The 22253-nt window shown below is 38.2% G+C and overlaps 1 protein-coding gene and 1 pseudogene across 3 annotated transcripts in view; one reads left to right on the forward strand and one right to left on the reverse strand.

Moving 5' to 3' along the window:
- The first annotated feature begins 364 nt into the window (after nucleotides 1–364).
- Nucleotides 365–22253, forward strand: part of Ptpn4 (protein tyrosine phosphatase non-receptor type 4) — a 181470-nt gene continuing 159581 nt past the window's right edge. Inside the window, exon 1 of one of the 3 annotated variants that reach the window (XM_050124440.1) lies at nucleotides 365–968. The gene's annotated coding sequence lies outside the window, so the exon portion shown is untranslated. The remainder of the gene's footprint in view (nucleotides 969–22253) is intronic. The other 2 variants (XM_050124438.1, XM_050124439.1) reach the window with 2 other exon arrangements.
- LOC126489870 (60S acidic ribosomal protein P0-like) lies at nucleotides 589–19189 on the reverse strand (annotated as a pseudogene).

The raw sequence follows: 22253 nt of genomic DNA on the forward strand, positions 1-22253 counted from the left end.
CCCCACTTTGCGCTATCCCCGTCTTTTGTGTCCCTAGAGTCCGTAGGTACTCCCGGGAAGAGGGAGGAGGGGCAGGGCTGACAGTCAAGGAACCAATCCCGGCCGGGCTATGGGGTGTGGACACGGAGCCACGCCCTCCTCTCCCTGCCCGCTAAGTCCCGCCTCCCTCGCACCTGCGAGTGCCAGCGCTCCTAGGCTCCTAGGCAGGCGCCCGCCCCACGGAGCAGGGTGGGAGGCGGGAAGGGGGCGGAGAAGGGGCGTGGCTTCACCTCTCGCGAGACCGCCTCCTGTTGCTGAGGCCGCCGTTCCGGCACTCTGACTGGCCGGCGGCCGCGCAGCCGCCATGTTCGGTTGCTATGCTGCGGCCTAGGAGACGGGGTGTGCTTGGGGGAGGAGGAGGAGGAGACGGAGGAGGCGGTGGAGGCGAGGGAGGAGGAGGAAGGAGAGGAGGAGAAGAGGGAGGAGGGTGACCGAGCTTCTCCTTTGCACTCTCACACAGAGCCTCCTCCCTGGAGTCACCCGCCGCCTCACGCCGCGCGCTTTCCTGCTCCGCGTCGCGACATTGTTCTTTAGGACTCCTGGGACCTGTCAGAAACCGGGGCTCCGGGACTTGAAAGCGACGTGACTTCGGCCCGCGGGCCGCGTGTTGGGGAGACCGCGGCACTTTCGGGGCGCGTGCGAAGGGATTAGCTCATCTCCCCGCGAGGTGCGAGCGCGCGCCTCCCCGCGCACGCCGGCCCCGCCGCAGCCCCGCAGGATGACGGGGTGCTGGCGGCCCGCGGCCGTGGCGCGGCCGCTGTGGCGGCGTCTGTTAGCGGGGCGCTGAGGGGTGAGCACCCCGACGCCGACCACGCGCCTCTTTCCCCCGGCTGTGCGCCCGGGGCCTCCTGGCTTTTTGTCTTTGCGTTTTCTTTTTCTTTTTTTTTTTCCTTTTCTCCAGCCGAGAAGAAGCGGCTGTGATAACGAAGGTAAGAGGGGCGCGTGGGGACGTTCTTCGTTTGGCCTTCTTGGGTCCCCTTTGCAGGTCGTGGGCGCGCACCTGAAGCTTGCGGAATCAGGTAGCCGGAGCTACCCGATCGACTCCCCCTTACTGGGTCCTGGTACTCGGATCTTTCTGGGGCTTATAGTTGAAATCTCTGCTAGGGATGAGTGCAAGGTATAAGGGATGGGATAGATGCGAGATTGAACGTTGCAGTGTTCCTGAACTCAAGGTAAGGCTGGTTTAGAATCTTCAGTATTCCATTTGTAGTATCCTTTTTTCTAATTATTATTGGTACGTTAATTGACTCATATAAGCATTTTTCTTTTCTTTTTTTTTTTTTTTTTTTCTTCCTTCCTTTTTTTTTTTTTTTTTTTTTTTTTTTTTTTTTGCGTGCTGCATGAGCACAAGATCCCTCCCATTGAACTTGAAAGTCTCTTGTGACTCTGCTTGTACCTACTTGTTTTTAGGAATCTGTAGTTGGGCCCCCAAAAGTTGAGATGTAGAACAGATCTGAACTTAGATTTTCATGATGTTTTGGAATCTTCGCTGCCTTCATAACGCTCAGATTCAAAGCGAGTCTGTAGTAAAGGACAGTCCAGTGTTTATGGCTTTTGTAAACGTAAGCGCAGTGATCTTTGGCTTTCTGACTTTAAAATTGGTGCTTCTGTGGCAATGTTTGTTAATAGTTACTTACAGAAAAGTGGAGCGTATGGATTGTTTTTTTATGGACAGGAACGATTCTTACGAAACCTTAGTTACATGAATTGTCCCAAGACAGAGACAATTCAGAGATTAAAGAGAAGCTGGATTTTTAAAAATTATTATTATTATTTTAAAGAAAGTTGAGATGTAGTTAAATGCACGTCTGGATGCATTTGCTGGGGTTTCTTCAAAAATGAGCAGTTTACAATTTCACTGATAATGCATGTGGATGTTTCCCTGAAATTTAGACTAGAGACTATGTTTGGCCTTGCATCACAGAGTGACATCAGTGTGTACAAGGACGATGTGTGGGGTTTTAAAAACTGCTTGTTCCAGGAGGACCTGTCATATCTGCTAGCTACTTTTGGAATGAGCAATTCAAGAAATATTGAGTGTGTGACCAGATCTTGGGTCCAGATGAAATAACACAGTTCATTGGACACATGTAAAACATGGCTGTGGAGGAAAAACAAAAACAAAAAGCCAATGTGTCTGACTTTTAAAGATAGTCGGGCTAGAAAGGAGACTGGGGCAGTAAATGCCACAACTTTTTGAAAATCCTGCGTTTGTGAATATCATTGTGTCAGAGGGAAAGCATGTTTTCCAAAAGGGGAGAGGGTTGCCTTAAACAATTATTCAGTGTGCTTAAGACTAAACTAGATTTCTTATTTAAGTCTCGAATTTGAGGATCACAAATTCAGTGTTCTTTTAAAGAAAAAAAGTTAATTTGAGAAGAAAAGCTTATGAGTTAATTTAGAACCATTTTTATTCCCACTCATAATCTGAGATCCATCATCTTGTGGACACCATCTTTTTTTTTTTTTTTTTTTTTTTTTGCTGTTGTTGTCAGACTACATTTCTGCTCCAATTACCACAAAAGCTATTTTTGTGTCTCTTCAAATTTTCTATGGTATTTTTATCTTTGTTCTTATTTTGTGTTGACACCATTGTACATGGATGGCCTCATAATATTGTGATCTTGTCTGATTTATAAGATCAACATAGTCTGTGTGTATGTGTGTGTGTGTGTGTGTGCATGATAGTATTTTTTATTTACCTAATCTGCTTTAAACATATGTTAAAAAGACTTAAACACAAGGAAACATCACTGTTTTACAGTTTTCTTAATAGTGACTTGGTTAAAGTTTGTTAAGATAGAAAAATCACAGATTCCTCAAAAGTAATAAGAGATGTGACTTATTTCAGCTTTCTGATATCTAACTTCTAGGTGATGGGGAAATTATGTTCTCTTGTTCTCTCCTCCTCCACTGTGTCCTAATTGAGTATCTTTAAAATATCCCTAGTAACATTGTTGCTTTAAATTTATGACACTAATTTCTAATTTAGGCTAGGCATAACACCAGCATCTATTGAACACATTTGCTAAAAATACTTTCTGGGTTGGATGTACTTAGAATGCAGCCTCAGGAAAATTCTCTTGAACTGTTCTACTGTGACCAGTATAGATGTTATTATTTTTTTAATAAGAACTTTAATAAAAATTACAGAATCCTACAAATTAGTTTTTATCAGTTTAGGCTTAGGTGCCACCTTTTGATGTATAAAGTGAAACAGTAGTAAATTATGTGATAGCAATAGAAACTTCAGTTTTTAAGAAAACTTAATGTGAACTCTATTGACTATTGGTTTGTATACTATGAAATATTTTAATTTAATCCTTTGTACATAGAGTTGTAAATGACATACAGTTTGTATTGTTATTAATTTAGTACTTGTGGCTTTTTCTCGACTCTGAAAGGAAGATCCATTGCTACCTTTTTGAGTAAATTATGTTTAAGGAACAAAATAGGAAATTGGGAATTTAAAGGAGACTCTTATTGAGAGTACTTCTTTCCTTCCCTGAGAGTTAGGTTATTTAAAAAGTAAGAAATCCCTTTTGTTGTTTTGTTTTTTTAAGACAGGGTTTTACTGTTGAAACAGCTCTGGCTGTCCTGGAACTCTCTTTTTAGACCAGACAGACCTCAAACTCAGAGATCTGCCTCTGCCTCCCTAGTGCTGGTACTAAAGGTGTGCACCAGCACTGCCTGGCAAAGAGCAAGAAATCTTAAAGAAAAAAAATGTAGGAGTCTTGTTTGGTAGATGTTAAGGGCAAATGGTTTAAAGGTCTGTTTGAATTCTTCATATTAGGAATGTAAAATTGGTGAACTTGTTAGGAATGCAAGTTTATGTGACTTAATGTAGCTAAATATAAATTCTTGCTCATAAATGAAATTTGCTTATTGATAGAAATGTACTGGTTCACAACTGAGTTGAGTTTTGTTATTTTTCTGGGTTATTACTTGTTACAAAGTTTTTAAATGATACAGTTCAGAGATGTTAAATTTGCTGGCTCAGTAGAAGTATTATGAAGCCTTAAAGATTGATTTAGCTTCCGGAAGTTGGGTGTTTTGGGGGTGGAGAGGGCAGTAAAATACTGCAGAGGAACATATTTTTGTATTTTCATAGAATGTTCAATCAGTGCAGATAGTGCAAAGAAGAAGTATATAACTATTCTTTCCCGGCATAGAACAGTTGTCTAGAAACTATGATTTATTTTATATTCTTTGAATGAGAACTCAGTATAGTCATATAAGATACAAGGGACACTTAATTATGTTCACAGTCATCTTTTATTTCATTATTCCCAAGTAGAAACATTGGAAGAGAGGTTACAAGTTTTTGAAGAAATTGGTAAGAACAGAATGGGCTGTCTTCAGAGGAAGGCATTCATTAGGGAGGCTCACTTACTTGTATCTTCTAAAAGGTTGTTCTGTAGAGTAGTAGAAAGAGGAGGATCCTCAGGGAAGAATGTTAATATTTATTACCTGTTAAGTTCCAGGCAGTGTACATATAAAAAAGCTATTTTACTTGATCATCAAGTATATTTTGTGAGGTGTATATAAGGTCAGTCTTGTGTCATCTGCTCCCCTCCACGTAGAATTCAAACCATACCTGGCTCTAAGCTTATTCTTTAGAGCAATGCAGTCCAATTACATTTTCTGTAGTGATGGAAATACTTTCCCCTCTTTCACAGATTTATTGAAGTATAATTGACAAATATGAGGGAACTATTTTTTTCCCTACCCTGTTAGATAAGGTAGCCATTAACTATGTATAGGTTATAGAGCACTTGTAAGTATGACTGGTATATGTGAGAAACTGAGTTTGAACTTGGATTTAGTTTTAATTATTTTAAATTTCTCGCCAAATGTGGTTGCTGGTTATGCAGTCTTGAGTAGCACAGTTTTTAGATCTTGCTTCCTAGAAAATCCAAGGTCTGGCATTTAGTCTTCCCCAGGTTTAATCATGACATCAAGGCTGCTTACTTAGTTATTGAACTTCAGCTTAGCCTGTCGAGAAATGAAGGGATTACCACTGAAAGATTGTTTTCAAGACCCCACCTTGCTTTAAAGTTCAGTAACTTCTTATAATGTACAATGGCATTTAATATTCACAAACATTTCTGAAGGGGTTCTCCCTCTCCAGTTTGTTCATCGTTCATAAAGGAATTTATTTTTGAGAAGAATATAAAGTACACAGAGGATAAGGGGTTATTTTCTGTGCATACTCCCCTACAAAGTTGTTTGGTGAAAGCATTGTGTGACCCAAAGCAGTGCTTTATTTTTTTTATTTATTCCAGCGCAGATCCAAGGCAACACTAGGTAAGTTCTCTGCCACTGAACATTACATATTGGAATAAAAACTGAATCTTTAAAGATCCAATTAATTTTTTTAAGATTAGTAATTTTAAAAAATAGGTTGGCACTGGACTTACGAAGCCACAGGAAAGAAACAATCCTTGCCACTTTACCATGTAAGATATATAACTGTTCCTGGTACTTATCAAAGTAATTCTTAACCTGTTTGCTGGTCTTGAAGACTTTTCTCTCAATTCTATCAATTTCCTTAGTCTTGCTTAAAGCAACATTGTGTTTCCCTTCACCCTTATCACCTCAGTTTGTATGTTCTTGATTCTTCAGTCCATGTGCCTGCTCTTAAAGTCTTCTCAGAACTCATCTTTTTGTTAGAAGACTACTAGTCATAATGATCTAGATTTCAGATCTGGCAGTAAATACCTTTAGGCTTATATTTAATTGTTTGGATAAAGCTTTGTAATAATTAAGAATAAAAAAGTTTTTATATGTGTGTGTTCACAGCTGTGTGCTAATCCATGCAGGCTCAGTTAGAGGCCAGAAGTCAATACTGGGATGTCTTCTTCAGTCCTTCCCCCCTTACTTTCACTTACTTTTTTAAAGACTGGGTTTCTCACTGGATCTGAATAGGAGTTTAGCAGTCTAAACTGGCTATCCAGTTAGCTTATTTTCACTGCTTAGTACTTGGGTTACTGGTGCATGCCACCATTTTTAGCCTTAGATGTTGGGAATTCAAATTCAGCACCTTACCCACTGAGCCATCTCCCCAGACCCACTTCTTACTTTTTTTTTTTTTTTGATAAGCTTTTATCTAATGAGAACATTTAAAACAAGGGTTGTTTCTTTTGTATTGCTTCATGAGTTCATGCTAAGCCCTGTTTAGCAACTTGTTTTTTTTAAAGAAAGTTTTAATTTAAAAAATTATTAACATTTACCCCAGTCACTATCTGAATTGATATTTTTGTTTCTTTTCAGGAAAGAACCCTCTCCACCATATGTGTGTATTTAGTAAAGTTTTGTGATCAAGATACAATTTTGAAAAGAATATATTGGAAACATTGTATATGGAGGCCTTTCAATATAGGAAAAAGATTACAGACTTTGGAGTCAGACAATGAGTTTAAAATCTGATGTTATAATTTGCCAAGCTGCATTCTACAATATAATTGGCAAATTATATGACCTTAAAGCCAGTTGATTTTTTTGTTTGTTTGTTTGTTTTTGAGACAAGGCCTCATATTATAACTCAGACCCGAAACTTTTTATGTAGTCCAGGCTAGCCTTGAGCAAAAGCAGTCTTTTTGTCTCTGGCTTCTGAGTGCTAGTGTGGCCTTGAATTGTAGTTGAGTACTAAGAATGAATATATGTATATATATTGGAAGCATCTAGAACTATGCTTTAAGTGGCAGTTGGCATAGCAAGTTTTTGTTTTATATTTTCGTGTTTGTGAACATAACTCAAATGATAAACATTCAGATGGCTTACTGTAACTAAATCATTTGCCTAATGTTAAACATTTTATTTATGTCCTCAGTCTAAAACTAGAGGGCTAGGATAATGGTTCAGGGGTATCTCACATATCTCTGTAAAAGTAGACTGTAGATGTTCTTATTTTGGAAAAATAATTGTACCTTCTTTTAATTATTGCAGTTTTGAAAATTTGTCTTGTTGGGAACAATGAAGCAAATGTTCCTTTACGTGTTGATCAAACATATGAACCTCTAATATAATGGGAATGATGTTATGTATAAATGTAAATGCAGTTTGATACTTTTCTTTGAGCTCCAGTTCTAGGCTGATCATACCTGTCCACATACACAATTCAGAGTGACAGTGTGTTAAGATCTGGGGGAAATAGGATTGGCATTTGGATAAGGATGAAGTGGAACTGATGAGGGTAGAACAGCATGTATGAAAGTCAGAAATGTGAAAGGGTATGTAGTGTGTTTAAGGAAATACAAGTGTATGCCCATCTCTGAGTGGGCGTAGTTTTTCTTCCTATGTGGGCTCGTTCTGGTAGGAGAGGAAGCAGGGTCACATCACTTTCTTGTGCTTGGGCAAGTCAGTCATATCTGCCTGTAGAATGCAGCTTCCTGGTGACCATATTACAACCTTTAGGATGGTTTCTTTCGACTTTAAATCATCTCCTTGCGTGGTGGAGGAGGGGGAGAGAAATCATCTCCTTGGTTTGTCCCAGTGTGGTAAATGATTGCTTCATTTATTGATGTCAGACTGGGACAAGTAAAGTTTTGAAAGTTCTAAATATTGGAACTTTTACTCACTTCACCTTGGCATCCCTGACATGTCATAAAACAAAATAAAATAAACATGAGGCTCTAAAGTCAGTATAAATTAAAAGTCAAGTCAAAATCTTTTTTTTCTTTTTGAGGCAGGTTCTCACTGTTTAGCTCAGTCTGATCTCAAACTCTTGGTAGTCCTCCTGCCTCAGCCTTATGGAGTGCCGAGGTTATAGGTTTGAGCTGCTGTGTCTCACTCAAAAATCTCCTACTCTCCCTTCTCCATTCTCAGTCCCCTTGGCACTTTCTTTAGTCATTGTTTTCTTTGTGTGTGAATGTATAAATGTGATGAAATAACTTTTCATCTTCCTGCCTTGTAAATTGACATTAGCAATAGGTGGCTGTTACAGATATTTGGATAAGCAAATAAAATTAAGTATAACTTTTAAAAGTATAGGTTCCTGATTTTAGAGTTAATGGTACAAAGCTTTAGAAGGGTGTAAGGGAGACAAGACTGCTGTTACGGTGGTGCAGGTGAGGTATTATGATAGGAGCTAGAGATGGGGAAATAAAGAATGAGAATACAGTTAGAAATGGAGGAAGTCAGTGCTAAGATTTATCCTTTGGCAACTCTCCTTTGGGAAGGGAGGGCCAAATACTTTTGAGTATATTTAGTGGACCAGCTATTTTGCTGGCACCATGATTATCATGAGTTCACAATGAACTTTTGAATTAACACTTAGAAGTAATTTCACACCTAATTAAAATTCTTAGGGTATATATAAAGAACTGAAAGCCCTTCATTCTAAAAATCACATTTTAACATTGAACTAGCTATATACTATCTGTGTATACAATATTAGCTGGACATCTTGTTAGTCTTGACTTAATAAAGTGGACTTAGTGATGTCCTTTTAGTTGTCCAGAGGTTCCTTTGGCATTGAAATGGATACTTTTTCTCTTCTGCTGCATCTGTTTTGTTGTTTTTAGAGACAGGGTTTCATGTAGCTCAGGCTGATTTGAACTCTCTCTGTATAGCCAAGAACAAACTATGTCTGTACTTCCCAAATGTTGGGAGTGCAGCATGTGCCACCATGCCAGATTTATGTGATGCTATGGATGGATTGTAGGGCTTTGTGTATGCTAGGTAAACATTCTACTGACCTAGTCATGTCTTCATATCAGTCCTCGTACACTGCACCTAATTGGATTTTGAAGTTTTGGTGAAGCTACCAAACTCTTAGCTGATGCATTCTTATCATTAGTTCCACATTTTAGTGAGTGCACCATTTGTAACCTAATCAGACTTTCTGAACTACTTGACAGCAAGTTGTGAACAAAATGCCTAAATATTCTAACTATAGTTACCAAAACATGAACAGTCTCCTACAAAACTGCCTGATCAGGAAATGAGCCTTCGAACAACACTAACTTCAGGTCCATAAATGCCAGTCACATTTTCCCAATAATCCCAATGGTATTTCTATTTCCTTTCTAGTCCAGGAGCCTATTTAGGATCATACATTGCATTTAATTGTCATGTCTCTTCACTCTCTTGCTTAAACATTTTTTTTTGGCCTTTATTTTGTATTTAGTATGTACTAGGACAATTATAAATAAGAGTGAAGACAACTTTTGGAAGTTGATCCTCTCTACCATGTGGGTTCTAAAGATTGTTAGGCTTGGTGGCAGGCATTTTTACCTGCTAAGTGGTCTTGCTAGTCCCTCTTTACCCTTTTTGAGTTTAGAACAATCCTTCAGTCTTTAATCACCTTGACAGTTTCAAATAGTACAGTCCTTTTATTCTGTAACATGTCTCATTAGTCAAATGCTCCCAATGCCTGCTCACATGTACACTGAAGACATTGTTGGCAGGAGTGCCTACCACAGAAAGATGTGCTATTCTTAGTACACCAACCACCCAGAGACACAGTAGTGGCCCATCATTGGTAATGTTTGACCTTGAACACTGTAAGCTCATGCTTGCCTAGTGTCTCTACTATGTACATCATGTGAAGTCATTATTTTCACCTTTTATTTTGTCTTTTTTTTCCTCCCGGTTCTCGTATGTTTGAGTTTTGACACAAAACTCAGTCTTGTGCTTCCTAGGCAGATGATTTATCATTGAGCTAAATCTCTAACCCCTCTTTTCTTTTGTGATGCTGAGGATCAAGCCTAGAGCCTTTATACACACTAAGCCCCACTGCTCTTAGGTAGAAAGACACCCCAGACTATACCCATACCTCTCATCAGAGCTTAAATGTTATCACTTAGGTTTACCCTATCAGGGTAGGTATTTTCTCATTCATTGCTACAGATACATACTGATGGTTTTGTTCCTGTTTGGTGGTTTTTATTAGTTACTGTAATTTGAGATTTTATTTTACTGCTCAAACTGTCCCAGATTTTGTAGTGGAACCCTTTGAAGTTGACTTCTTTGTCTTCTGGTTATGTCCCCATCATTGGTGTACTTCTTAGTAAATTCTAAATTCATATACTTTTTCTTTATTTTTTTAAAAAGATTTATTTATTTATTATGTATACAATGTTCTGCCTGCATGTATGCCTGCAGGCCAGAAGAGGGCACCAGATCTCATTATAGATGGTTGTGATTCACCATGTGATTGCTGGGGATTGAATCAGGAACTCTGGAAGAGCAGCCAGTCTTCTTAACCTTAGACCCATCTCTCCAGCTCTCATCTTTTATTTTTCTGTTCCAGCTGTGGGATCATTCCTTTCTCCAAGGAATCCTGATTTCTTTCAGTAGAGGAGGTGTTTAAAAAACAAAACAGACACTTGATGTGTTTGTTTAAACCAGTAAACCAGTAGTTTAGCACTCCAGAATTCTCTCCAGCCTTTTCCCTTTCCATGTTTATGTTATATTTTGTTAGTATGGGGGGGGGCGTTAAACCCAAGGACTTAGGCATGCTAGGCAAGAACCACTGACCCATCTCCCATTCTGTATTTATGACTCTCTTCTCCAGGAGTAAGAAATTGGTTCTTACTGTGTTTTGGTGTAACTAACTTATTTGCTCAGTCATCTTGTGTGTGCCACTCTTTCAACCCCAGACTAGTGTCTTTCCTGCTAGTATCCCTTTCCTGCTACTTCTGAGGCTCATAGTTCATCAGGACATACTGTCAAAGTAGGGAAAAAAACTTTCTATTTAATTATTTTTCTTTAATCATAACAAAAATTTGTAGAGAAGTGTTATACCCAGTTGTCAAGGAGAATGATGGTAAAATTCAGAAAAACATGTTGTTGACAGAGGTTTCTCTCCCACCTGGTCCTGCAGTCGTTCAGTCCCAAAGAAATGCACAAAGGTTTACATTAATTATAAACTGGTTGGCCTAGTAGCTTAGGCTTCTTATTAACTCTTTCTTACATCTTACATTAACCCATAATTCTTGTCTGTGTTAGCCATGTGGCTTGGTACTTTTATCAGTGGGGCATTCTCATCTTGCTTCCTCTGTGGCTGGGTGACGACTATAAAGGGTGGACAGCTCCGAAAAATAACACCCAAAATTGACCTCTGACCTCTACATTAATGTGCGTACATCTGCACATCCTCTTGTGTACCAGGACACACACACTCCGCCCTAACAGACACATAAACAAACATATAAATTAATACATTTTAAAGACATGTGCCTTTTGGTCTATAAGTATAAATAGCAAGACAGATTTTCAGATTCATATTTGTTGCTACTAAAGCATCTTTGTACTCCTATGCTGCAATATCCTGGCTATCTGCCTAAGTGTGATTTGGAAGCTAATGGAGTTAAAGTTGCTTAGGCTTTATAGCTCATTGATGAAAATTTTTGTCCATTTATTCATAAAGAAGGTGATCTTTGTGGTCCTAATCATGATCATTAACAGATTAAGTGTCCTTAGATGGGAAGAAGAGAACTGAATGAATATAAGAATATCTGTTTATAAGGTAAAAGGTAAAGTAGAGAATTTTGGGAAAGTATCAAATGCTGCTAAGTTAAAGATTAAGCAGGAAGTGCTGTGATTTTGACTATTGGAAAGTTATTGGTGACCTTAACTAATTGGTTTTCAAGTGTATTTTGGCAAGCCAACTGTTTGAAATATAGATTATTGAGTTCTTTGGGTTTCATCTTAGACTTTATAGATTTTTCAGAATAGGTGGGAATGTGGAGGTTGTACCATAGCAGAGGAAATCTTTTGAGATGCTGCTAAAGTTATTCTGCTTTATCCTTATTTGAGGCCTCTATTGCTCTAGCAGAAGAGTCATAGAGCAGGGCTTTGTTAAGAAATACAATTGAGGAAAGTAGGCACCATAAATATAATTCAGACAGTCTTCAAGAATTTTGAGAAGGACTGTTTGGATCAGAAGATTAAGAGACAGCACCAAGAAAAGAATCAGTTTTTAAGGTTGTAGATGTCTTAATATTTGTTAGTCTCAAGGGAAAGAAGGCAGGTGCAGAACCATACAACAATATCTACTACCAGAAACTGCTCTTGGGTTAATTTGGGTAGATAGGTCTCTGGTGTTGTGGGAATTTTGATCTTACTGTGACACTCTGAAACTGTTAAATAAAGTTTACTGTAAATCAGGGAGCAGAGCCTAGCGACTAGCTGACCTTGCTTTTGACTGGCGACCTAGTAAGAAATGTTCTCTTCACTTGTTCCCAAACCAAAAAGTGCTAAACTCAAGTCCCCATCCTTTCCTTTTTGTGCCTCTTCTCTATCCAAATTGCTGGCTTCTCTATAGCCTATTTGGAGGTCTAGTCTCTAGCCCCGCCCCCTGATTCAAGGTAAACTTTATTTAAAAGTTTCAGGTATCACAGGATGATCAAATTTCCTGCAACAATCTGGGATGGCTCCCTGCTCCCATTTCAGATGATTATCATCTTAGTGAGTCTTTAGAGTAATACAAACATAATTTGTTAACTTCCCTTTTCTTCTTATCTTATTTTTGTATTTTGGGACACCACTGTCCTGGAACTTGCTCTGTATACAGGCTCGCCTCAAGCTCAGAGTTCTGCCTGCCTCTGCCTCCTGAGCTCTGGAATTAAAGGTGTTGTGTGCCACCATGCTTGGCACTTTTCATTCCAGTTCATTCTTAAGAAGCTTATATTGAGCCGGGCGATGGTGGCACACGCCTTTAATCCCAGCACTCGGGAGGCAGAGGCAGGCAGATCTCTGTGAGTTCGAGACCAGCCTGGTCTACAGAGTTAGTTCCAGGACAGGCTCCAAAGTCACAGAGAAACCCTGTCTCGAAAAAACCAAAAAAAAAAAAAAAGCTTATATTGTCTTTCTTTAGATAAATTTGAAATCAGTTGTACAACTATAAGTGATACAGACCAGCTATTGTTAGTTATATGCAAATTGTATAGTCAAACTATGTAATTAAGTCACAGTTTCTAACTATCAATATATATCATTTGAACCCTCTGACTTCTCAGTTTATTTTATTCATTATTTTCAGACAGATGTTTTATTTCTCAGGCTGGCCTGGAATTTCCTATATAGTCTAACCTAACCCGTGACTGCAATTGTCCTGCCTGATCTCCCTGTAACTAAATTCTGGGATTATAGGCATGCCTTGCTTGATTATTTTCAGAATATCATTTCCTTTATTGAATCAGTAATGTGGCTACTTGGTTAAGATTTCAAAATAATATAACAAAGTCTATGTAGAGAAGTTTGAACACCTTTGCTGCCTTCTGTACTCTTTATAGGTAGCCTCCTTTCCTTTTTGAACAGTATTAATACAATTAAAAAAAGGATGGGTTATTGTTTGTTTGTGCATGTAGAAACTAGCTTACCATACTGATGATGTTTTGTATTATATTTTTGTCTACACAAAATACACCTTGAAGATTATGACTTTAATGTAGGAAGGAGGCTGCTAGTTTGTTCCCAGCCACTTAGTCCCGAAATAATCACACAGAAACTGTATTAATTAAATCACTGCTTGGCCCATTAGCTCTAGCTTCTTATTGGCTAACTCTTACATATTAATTTAACCCATTTCTATTAATCTGTGTATTGCCACGTGGCTGTGACTTATTGGCTAAAGTTCATAGTGTCTGTCTCCAGCAGCTCCATGGCTTTTCTCTGACTCTGCCCTTCTTTCTCCCAGCATTCACTTTAGTTTTTCTTCCTAGTTCTGTTCTGCTCTTGCCGTAGGCTCAAAGAGGTTCTTTATTCATTAACCACTAAAAGCAACACACAGACACAAGGATTTCCCACACCACTTTAATTTGTAGAGACTTCCTTTCTCTGTCCTTTCCAACAGAGTGGCCTTCTTTATTGCGTAAATATAAAATGAAGGTAACTAATTCTGATTAGTAAAACTTTTCAGGATTTTGGTTCTTTAACTTGAGTAACTGATTATTTTTATCCCCCTTTCTATATGAACTAGTGTTCCCATAAACATTCTGCACTAAAGATGTAACTATATCTTTCTATACCTCAAATCCTCTAATGCTCACTTAAACTAGCCTTTCAGACTTTGTAGCCCAGCCAAAGGCTTCTTCCACATTTCCGTAGCCACAGTGAAAATTGGGTGTGCATGTAGACGTCAGAGGACAAGTTGGTGTTGAGTTGATTCCCTTCTTCACAATGTGGATCCTGGGGGTTGAATTTAGGTGCTCAAGCTTGGTGGTAAGTGCCTCTATCTACTCAGCTATCTCATCAGCCCAGCTTGTAAGCACATCTTTTGTTTGTTTGTTTGTTTTCAATATATATAACACATTTCTCCTTACACTTTTTTGAGTTTTCATCAGTGTATTCTGTCCAAGTTATGTAGTCATGAGTTGAGCATAGTGTGGTGACAGACTGTGATAGGTGAGGCAAGTCTGATTACCTATTTTTTTTATTATCTGTGCGAATTGTAAGAAAGAAGACTTTAATAAGTTTTTAAACACCCCCCCCCCCCACTTTTCTTTGGAGATGGGATTTCTCTGTGTAGCCCAGCTGTCCTGGAACTATCTCTGTAGACTAGGCTTCTTCTGCCTCTTGAGTGCTGGGATTAAAAGTGTGCACCACCATCATCTGGCAAAATAACTTCTAAATTTTCTTTGTTTTGTTGCAGCACTGGGGATTGAACTCAGGACCTTGCCTTTGCTAGGCAGGTGTTCTAGAACTAAACTACTTCCTTAGCCTCTTTAATTCTTGAAAAAAATCAAAAGAGGGATAATATTTGATGACTTGTGAAAATTATATGAATTCCAAACTTAAATATCAGTAAAATTTTATGGAACACAACTAAGCTGATTTGTTTTTGTTATATTTATAGCTGATTTTATGTTATAATGTTATTCCAATAGAGATCACCTTACCTTTAAAACCTCAGTTTTTAAAAATTTAAGATCATTTTTAAAATGATCTTAACCACTGAGCCATCTCTCCAGCCCCTTCCTTGCAGGAATATTTTTATCAGTTCTGGTCAGGAATATGCTTAACGGTTACTAGGATTGTTTTATCCCCTTTTGCTGTGGTCGTATTACCAGTTATGTGGTTAGATTTATTTACTTAGTCAATTTTAGATAGGTTAGAATTTTAAACAATTAGGAGTTAGAAATTATTTAATTTTAGAACTAGAAGGCTATGCAGAGATCTTGTAGTCTTGCAGTTAGTTCTTGTAGTCCTGTACTGTCCAGTGGATAAACATTAACCAGAAGTGACAACTTTAATTTAAAAAACATTTGAAACTGAAGGTAATTGTTTCAGTGCTGGAGCCCTTCCTCAGTACTCATTAAAGCTAATTCTTAAACCATATGAGCCACATTTTTAAGTGTTTAGTCATATATGGCATGGTTACTATAGATGACAATAAGATTACAGATCACAAAACATTCTATTCCTTTAACAGAGGAGGAAATCATAGTTCAGAAAAATGGGAATGGCTGCCTCTAGGAAGCTGTGGGTGTTAAAATTTAGGGTATTATCTCAGTGGCTTTCCAAGCAGTCCAAGTGTTGGTGTTGTTACTAAAAAGTAGTGACCTTTACCTTTGCTTTGAAAACCTCTTCTTATATAGTAACTTCAGAATATTCATTTCCAGAGTTAATAATTAATGTAATGAAAACCCTGTTTTTGTTGCCTTGCTCGTTCATTTGCATCTATTCATTTTTGTATCAAAAAACATTTTTCTGTTGTACAGTGACTTAGGAAGTCAATTTAGAAATTTTTTGTTCTTTTTATTGTTGTTTTTCTTTTGAGAGGTCAAGTGGGAGAAAAGCTAAGTTATATAAAACAGCAAAACTCTATTCCTCTTCCTCTCCCCAACACTTAGGAACAGTGAGTTCTTGTCCTGGATCTTAGGGNTTTTTTTTTTTTTTTTTTTTTTTTTTTTTTGAGACAGGTTCTCACTGTGAAGCCCTGACTGAGCTACAGCACTCTAGGCTAGCCTTGAACTCAGAAGTCTACCTGCTTCTGCACTCCAAGTGCTAGAATTAAAGTTGTGTGCTACCACATTTAGACTAACCTCTTAATATGTGACTTCATTCTATTTTTAGTTTTCTAATATTGTTGAGATAGATTATATAATGGATCAAACTGAAGTTTTGGAAACCAGTGCTGTCTCTTTTTCAATTGATTGATACTCTTCCATGGTGACAGAAAAACATAATAAGAATTATTTTAGTTTGAAGAAGAGAAGTCTTTAAGATATGTTGGAAAAGGTGTCTTTGTGATTAAGTAACTCTGTTTTCAAGTGCTTTCTCCTAATTTTGCTTGTATAATCTTGGGCTAGTCACCTAATCTAGCCATCATGCAAAGTATATGCTTGAGAGCTGTGCACAAGTTAACACAGATTCGCTCTCACACACAGGCAAAACAACAATAACAACAGAAAAAAAACCCTCAGTGTTTTAACTAAGTTTATAGTTTTTGTTTTGTTTTTCACATTTGTGTGTGCAATTACTTTTTAAAAGAGCTCTCAGGAGAGCCGTGGTCTGGAGCAAACCGCTGCAGCCAAGGGGATGTTCTTTCTGAGACTTGCTGCCAGCCTAATGAACACTAGCAAGAATAACACTTTAGACCACTGTGAGGTCCATAGTGGGTTGCAGGCCTTGGTAGCATAGTATGCATAGGGATTCCTAAGTAACCCTCAGGCCACATGAACGTACAGATCCATATGATATCTGGATGATGTCTGTACCTTCATTCATAGCTACACTTGGACAGGTGTGTCTGTGGGCCGCAAGTTAGACATCTTTGCATCTTCAAAGAGATTGAAACAGTGGACTATCACTGTTTTAAGAATGAAGTGATGGGAGGGGAGAGGCAGGGAAGGGAGCAGAGAAAAATGTAGAGCTCAATAAAAATCAATACAAAATTGATAAAATAAACAAAAAGAATGAAGTGATTGACATGAACTATTTTAGTTTTTATTGGTACCTAATAAGCTTTGCCAACACTTAGCGACATGAAGCAATCACCATTTTATTATTTATAGGTTCTATGTGTGAGAAATTCTAATGTAACAGGGCCTAGGAGTGATTTCTGTTTTCTACAATACAATATATGCTTACTGGGCTGGGAATGTCTGGAAGTCAGAATGTTTGAGGGCTGGAGAATCCTTTTCCAGACATCCTTCCTTGCTCATATGTCGAATGACTCAAGCATAGGCTCAGCCAAGGCTGTAGATTGGAGCCTTTATTTATAAATACTCCGTTGTGACTGAGGAGGGGGACATTCTAGCTGAGTTTCAAGAGAAGTGTTCTGAGAGTGAGTATTCTAAGAAAATCAGATAGAAGATAAAATTGCTGATGGTCCTAAAATTCATAAGGCATTTTTTTCAATATTAGCAATTAAACATCCTTCTACATACTAGGCAAGCTTTATCCTTAACCCCTCCAAATTGTTTTCTAAAGTACTCCTACTGCCTTAGTTAATATATGAGCTATAGTAGATGCCATGCTTTGAATAATTCCTGGACCACAGAATGCTTAATTGATTAAACAAATTAATCTTTTGGGTCTGATAGATTGATTTCAGCCTCAAATGTCTAGCATGTTAGATTTTATATTTTCTAGCAATGTAACATTGCCAGAGTTATGCCTCCTCTGTTACCCTCTTTCTTTATCTTTAGAAATAAAGTTAATATCTCTATATGTACCATTTATAAAAATAGGTTGACAGTATATGCATATCCATGATATTGTATATTTTCTACCTCTGGTTTTAAAGCTCAGTAGATGTAAGTAGAAGAAACTACTTGTGTTAAAGACTCGTATTTGATCTTAATTTAAATGTTTATTTATTTATTCGAGACAGTCTGTCATGTAGCTCAGGCTGGCCTTCAGCTGGCTTTGTAGTTCTAGATGACCCAGCATTTTTGATTCTTCCTCTACCTCCAGACTATCATGCCCAGCTCATAGTTTAGGTGCTGAAGTTTTAAAGGTAACATGCTGCCCCCTAGGGACAGTGTACTATTCAGTCAATTTCTGTTCTTTTGCCTGCAGCATAAACTTGTATTTGGAATTAGTGTGAGATGTTAAGCAGCATTAAATTTTATTTTGCTTGCTTTGATTTTCTTTCCCTCACTTTCTTTTTAAAGAGAAGTAAAACTATGTTTCCATGTTTCTTAAATTGAGCTGGCCAAGTTGGTTGCTCTGAGCGGATTAGTTGGAGACCAAATCCTATATCCTCATCTAATTCCTCTGACTCTTGGCTTCAGCCTTGTCTGGTACTGCAGCAACAGCAACAGCAGTAGTGGTAGTGGCAGGCAGCCACAGGAACAGCAGCTGTAAATGCAGATGGATCATCCAAGAAGGGCTTGACCTTTTCAGCAAACGGGAAGGTGTATTCAGTCTTGACAAAGTCAGGCCCTGCTAGTACCCATTGATAATGGAGTGTGGCACTGAGGACACAGTCAGGTAACCTATCTGCAGACAAGTACTGGCAACATTTTGGACATCTTCTAGAAAGCAAGAGTGCAGAGTTTGTTTTCTGATGTCAAGCACTTCAGGGTATAAATGTTGCCATTGCCAAACACCAGTTGGATGATCAGCCCAAAGGAAAAGGGGGAGATCTGTTCAGCTTGTTCAGGAGTATGACTTCACTAGCTCCTACTTTGTCTCCAGTGTTTTTCAGCTGTACATCATGCAGAATTTCAGTAGTGATTTTAGTGGTGATACCTAAAGCCTGGATGGGAAGAAAGAGGTGTTCTCAGGTACCAGACTAGTATTCTGGGATGGTACAGTTCCCTTACACAGTTAATGGCACCAGCATGGGTGGCAACCTTTCACCTTATTGGCCAGCAGCATATCCCTAATCTCAGTGACGTCCTCAAAGCCCACATTCTCCCATATATGAGGCAACAGTTTCTTCAGAGCTGGATTGTTTTCCAAATGCCCCTGAATGGCCTTGTGAATCATGGTGTTCTTGCTCGTTAGCACCACAGCCTTCCCTCACAGAGACATGTAGATCTGCTGCCCAAATGAAGCATTTTAGGTAATCACCCAAAAGTTGAATGATTTTAAAAGTGGATTTCCAGTCTACCATCTCTTCCCTGGGCATCACAGTGGTGCATCAGGGATTGCCACATAGGGATGTCACCTTAAAGAGGACACCTGTTGAGTGTCCTCCCTCCCTTTTTAAAATTACTCTTCTACTGGAATGTTCTTGAGTAAATCTAGAGTTCCCCGCTCTCCAAATTTACCTTGGTGGTTTTATATTTTTATTAACGTTCTTTTTGAAATTTTGCCAGTTTGGAAATTTCTTTTTTTTTTTTTAAAAAAAAAAAAGAGTAAGAACTCCAACTAAGTATTCATTTAGAATAAAAGATTAGGTCATAAATAATGATAGCTAAATTCTATTAAAAATATCGTAACACTTTTCACTACAAAAACTTAGATCATTTCTTCATATTGTTGACATTTAAAAAGTTATTCTTCATTGTGCCAAAATACACGTAGTATTTACTGTCTAAATAATTTTAAGGGCACAGTTTTGTGATAGCATGTGCTTGTTTTGTTGTGGAATCATCACTACCTCCCATCTCATTTTTTTTTCATTTTTAAAGACATAGCAGGTAATTTCTATTCCTCTTTCTGTTTTTGATTGTAGTACTTTATATAAATCAGTTCTCAACATGTGGTCATGACCCCTTTGGGAATCACATATCAGATATCCTGCATATTAGATATTTATAATTCATAACAGCAGCAAAATTACAGTTATGAAGTAGCAACAAAATTATTTTATGATTGGGGGTCACCACAACATGAGGAACTGTATTAAAGGGTTGCAGCTTCAGGAAGGTTGAGAACACTGATGGAAGTGGAAATGTACAATATTTATCATTTTTGGTGGGTGTGTTTTACTCAGTATAATGTTTCAAGGTTACTCTAAATTGTAGCTTGTGTCAGCATTTCCTTTCATTATGTAGATATATACCATGTTTTACTTACCCTTTTAGTAAACCCTTAGGTTGCTTCTTCTACCTTCTACCTTGATTATTGTATAGTGCTACTATGAACATAGCTGTCTAAATATCTCTTTAAGAGCTTTCAATTCTGTTAATATGTTTATGTTCATTGTTTTTTTGTTTGTTTGTTTGTTTGGTGGTAGTTGTTTTTCAATGTTGAAGCTCAATATTTGGGTACTTACTCTTGATAGGTAGGTAGTCTACCACTGAGCTACATACCTAGACCCCTGCCTCCTTTTTAAGTAGTAGCTTTCTGAATATGAATGAAGGAAGATCTTGTCATGGTTGCAATTTGCATCTACCCAATGATTAGTCATAGTCATAAGGAACGTATTTTTAATGTGCTTATTGTCTACTTGTATACCTTTGAGAAATGTCCATTTGAATGTAGTTGTATATTTTAAATTAGACTTTTGCTTGTTTTTTGATGTGTCAGCGTTTGAAACCAGGACCTCCTGCATGCTGAATATATTATCAGTGAACTACCCTCCCAGCCCTTCCTCCTTTAGTAGACATTCTTTATATGTTCTGCACATCAGACCTATAGGAGATATGATTTACTAATATTTTCTTAAAGTATGCTTTTTTAAAAATGATTTTCTTGATATTGTTCTTTGATATACAAAAGGTTTGAATTTTGGTGAAATTCATTTTTTCTATTTTTTATTGTCTGTCATTTTGGTGCCATATCTAAGAAATTATTTCTCAGTCCATTGCCATGAAGCTTTCCCTGTGTTTTCATTTTTTTTTCTTAAAGATTTTATTTTATTTTATGTACATTGGTGTTTTGTCTGCCTTCATGTCTGTTTGAGGCTGTTAGATCCCTTGGAACTGTAGTTACAGACAGTTGTGAACTGCCATGCGGGTACTGGGAATTCCCAAGTCCTCTGGAAGAGCTGCCATTGCTCTTAACCACCGAGCCATCTCTCCAGCCCACTGTGTTTTCTTTTAAGAGTTTTATAGTTTTAGGTCTCATATTTAGGTCTGTTTAATTTTTGTTTATGGTTTAGGGATGAATCTTTTTAAACAAGTGAATATTCAGGGTTTTCAGAACCATTTGTTAGAAAGATATATTTTCTTTTCTTTCTATTTTTTCAAAGCAAGGTTTCTCTGTAGCTTTGGAGCCTGTCCTGGAGCTAGCTCTTGTAGACCAGGCTGGCCTCAAACTCAACAGAGATCTACCTGCCTACGCCTCCCAAGTGCTGGGATTAAAGGTATGCACCACCACCTTTAATATATTTTCTTTATACCTTGTCACCTGCATAGTTTTGTTTCTGCTAAGGTCATGTGCTAGAAGCTTAGTCCTCTATATATTGTTGGGAGGTATTTGGACCTTGAAGAGGTAAAGTCTGGTGGGAAGTAATTAGTCCATTGGGGCATCATGTTCATGAATGGACTAATGTCTTTTTGGGTTAGTTCTCTCAAGACTTAGGTCTTCTAGGAGTGAGTTAGACTTTCCAAGACTGAATTAGTTAAAATAAGAGAGGGTTACTCTAAAGTAGGCCAGGCTTCCTTCTGTATCTCTTTCGAATGAATGTTTTCTCTTTGCTACCTCTTCCATGTCACCATATGGTGACATAATATGAGGCCCGACAGAAAGTAAATATATGCTGACACATGCTCTAGAACTTCAGAATTGTGAGCCAAAGTATTATAGAAGAGCACATCCCCTGAGCCTATTAGCTGTCATTGTTATCAGAGCAGCTGTGACTGCTTAGAAGGGACCACTGAGACTGGGTGTGCTGACTGTTAACATGTCCTCATAGAATAGTGGTGAGGAGAGTCTTTGAATCCTCACTTGATGCCAGCCTTCTGCCCAGTGGTGTGAAATTCTATCCTAGTTAATGGCCTTGTGGTCTCAGAAGGGGTAGAGTATGTAGAGGATAGAAGGTTAGCTAAAAGGAGAAAATTGACCTATGCAGCTGGCGGGAAGTTGCCATCCATGCCAGGGTGAGACATTTCAGTGGTGCCACTGCTTTGGAGTCACTCACACTCCTGTAGGTAATTTGCCACCCATACTTTGTAAATAAGTATAAACTCATTGGTTCTCCAAGTTGGGCTTTGGTAGAATTGTCATTTGGTTTGTCTTAGGAGGTCTATAACGAAAAGGAAGAAGTTTATGTCTTCTGCAAAGCCAAGTAAACTGCTTGACAAAGTATCCAAACATAAGCAGGGCAGTAGTGGTGCATACCTTTAATCCAAGTACTCAGGAGGCAGAAGCAGGTAGATTTCTGTGAGTTTGAGCCCAACCTGGTCTCAAAAACTAACAAACAA

Source organism: Alexandromys fortis, unplaced genomic scaffold (assembly GCF_014885135.2).
Source record: "Alexandromys fortis isolate MF-2015 unplaced genomic scaffold, M_Fortis_MF-2015_v1.1 scaffold_232, whole genome shotgun sequence".
In the NCBI taxonomy this organism is placed as follows: domain Eukaryota; kingdom Metazoa; phylum Chordata; class Mammalia; order Rodentia; family Cricetidae; genus Alexandromys; species Alexandromys fortis.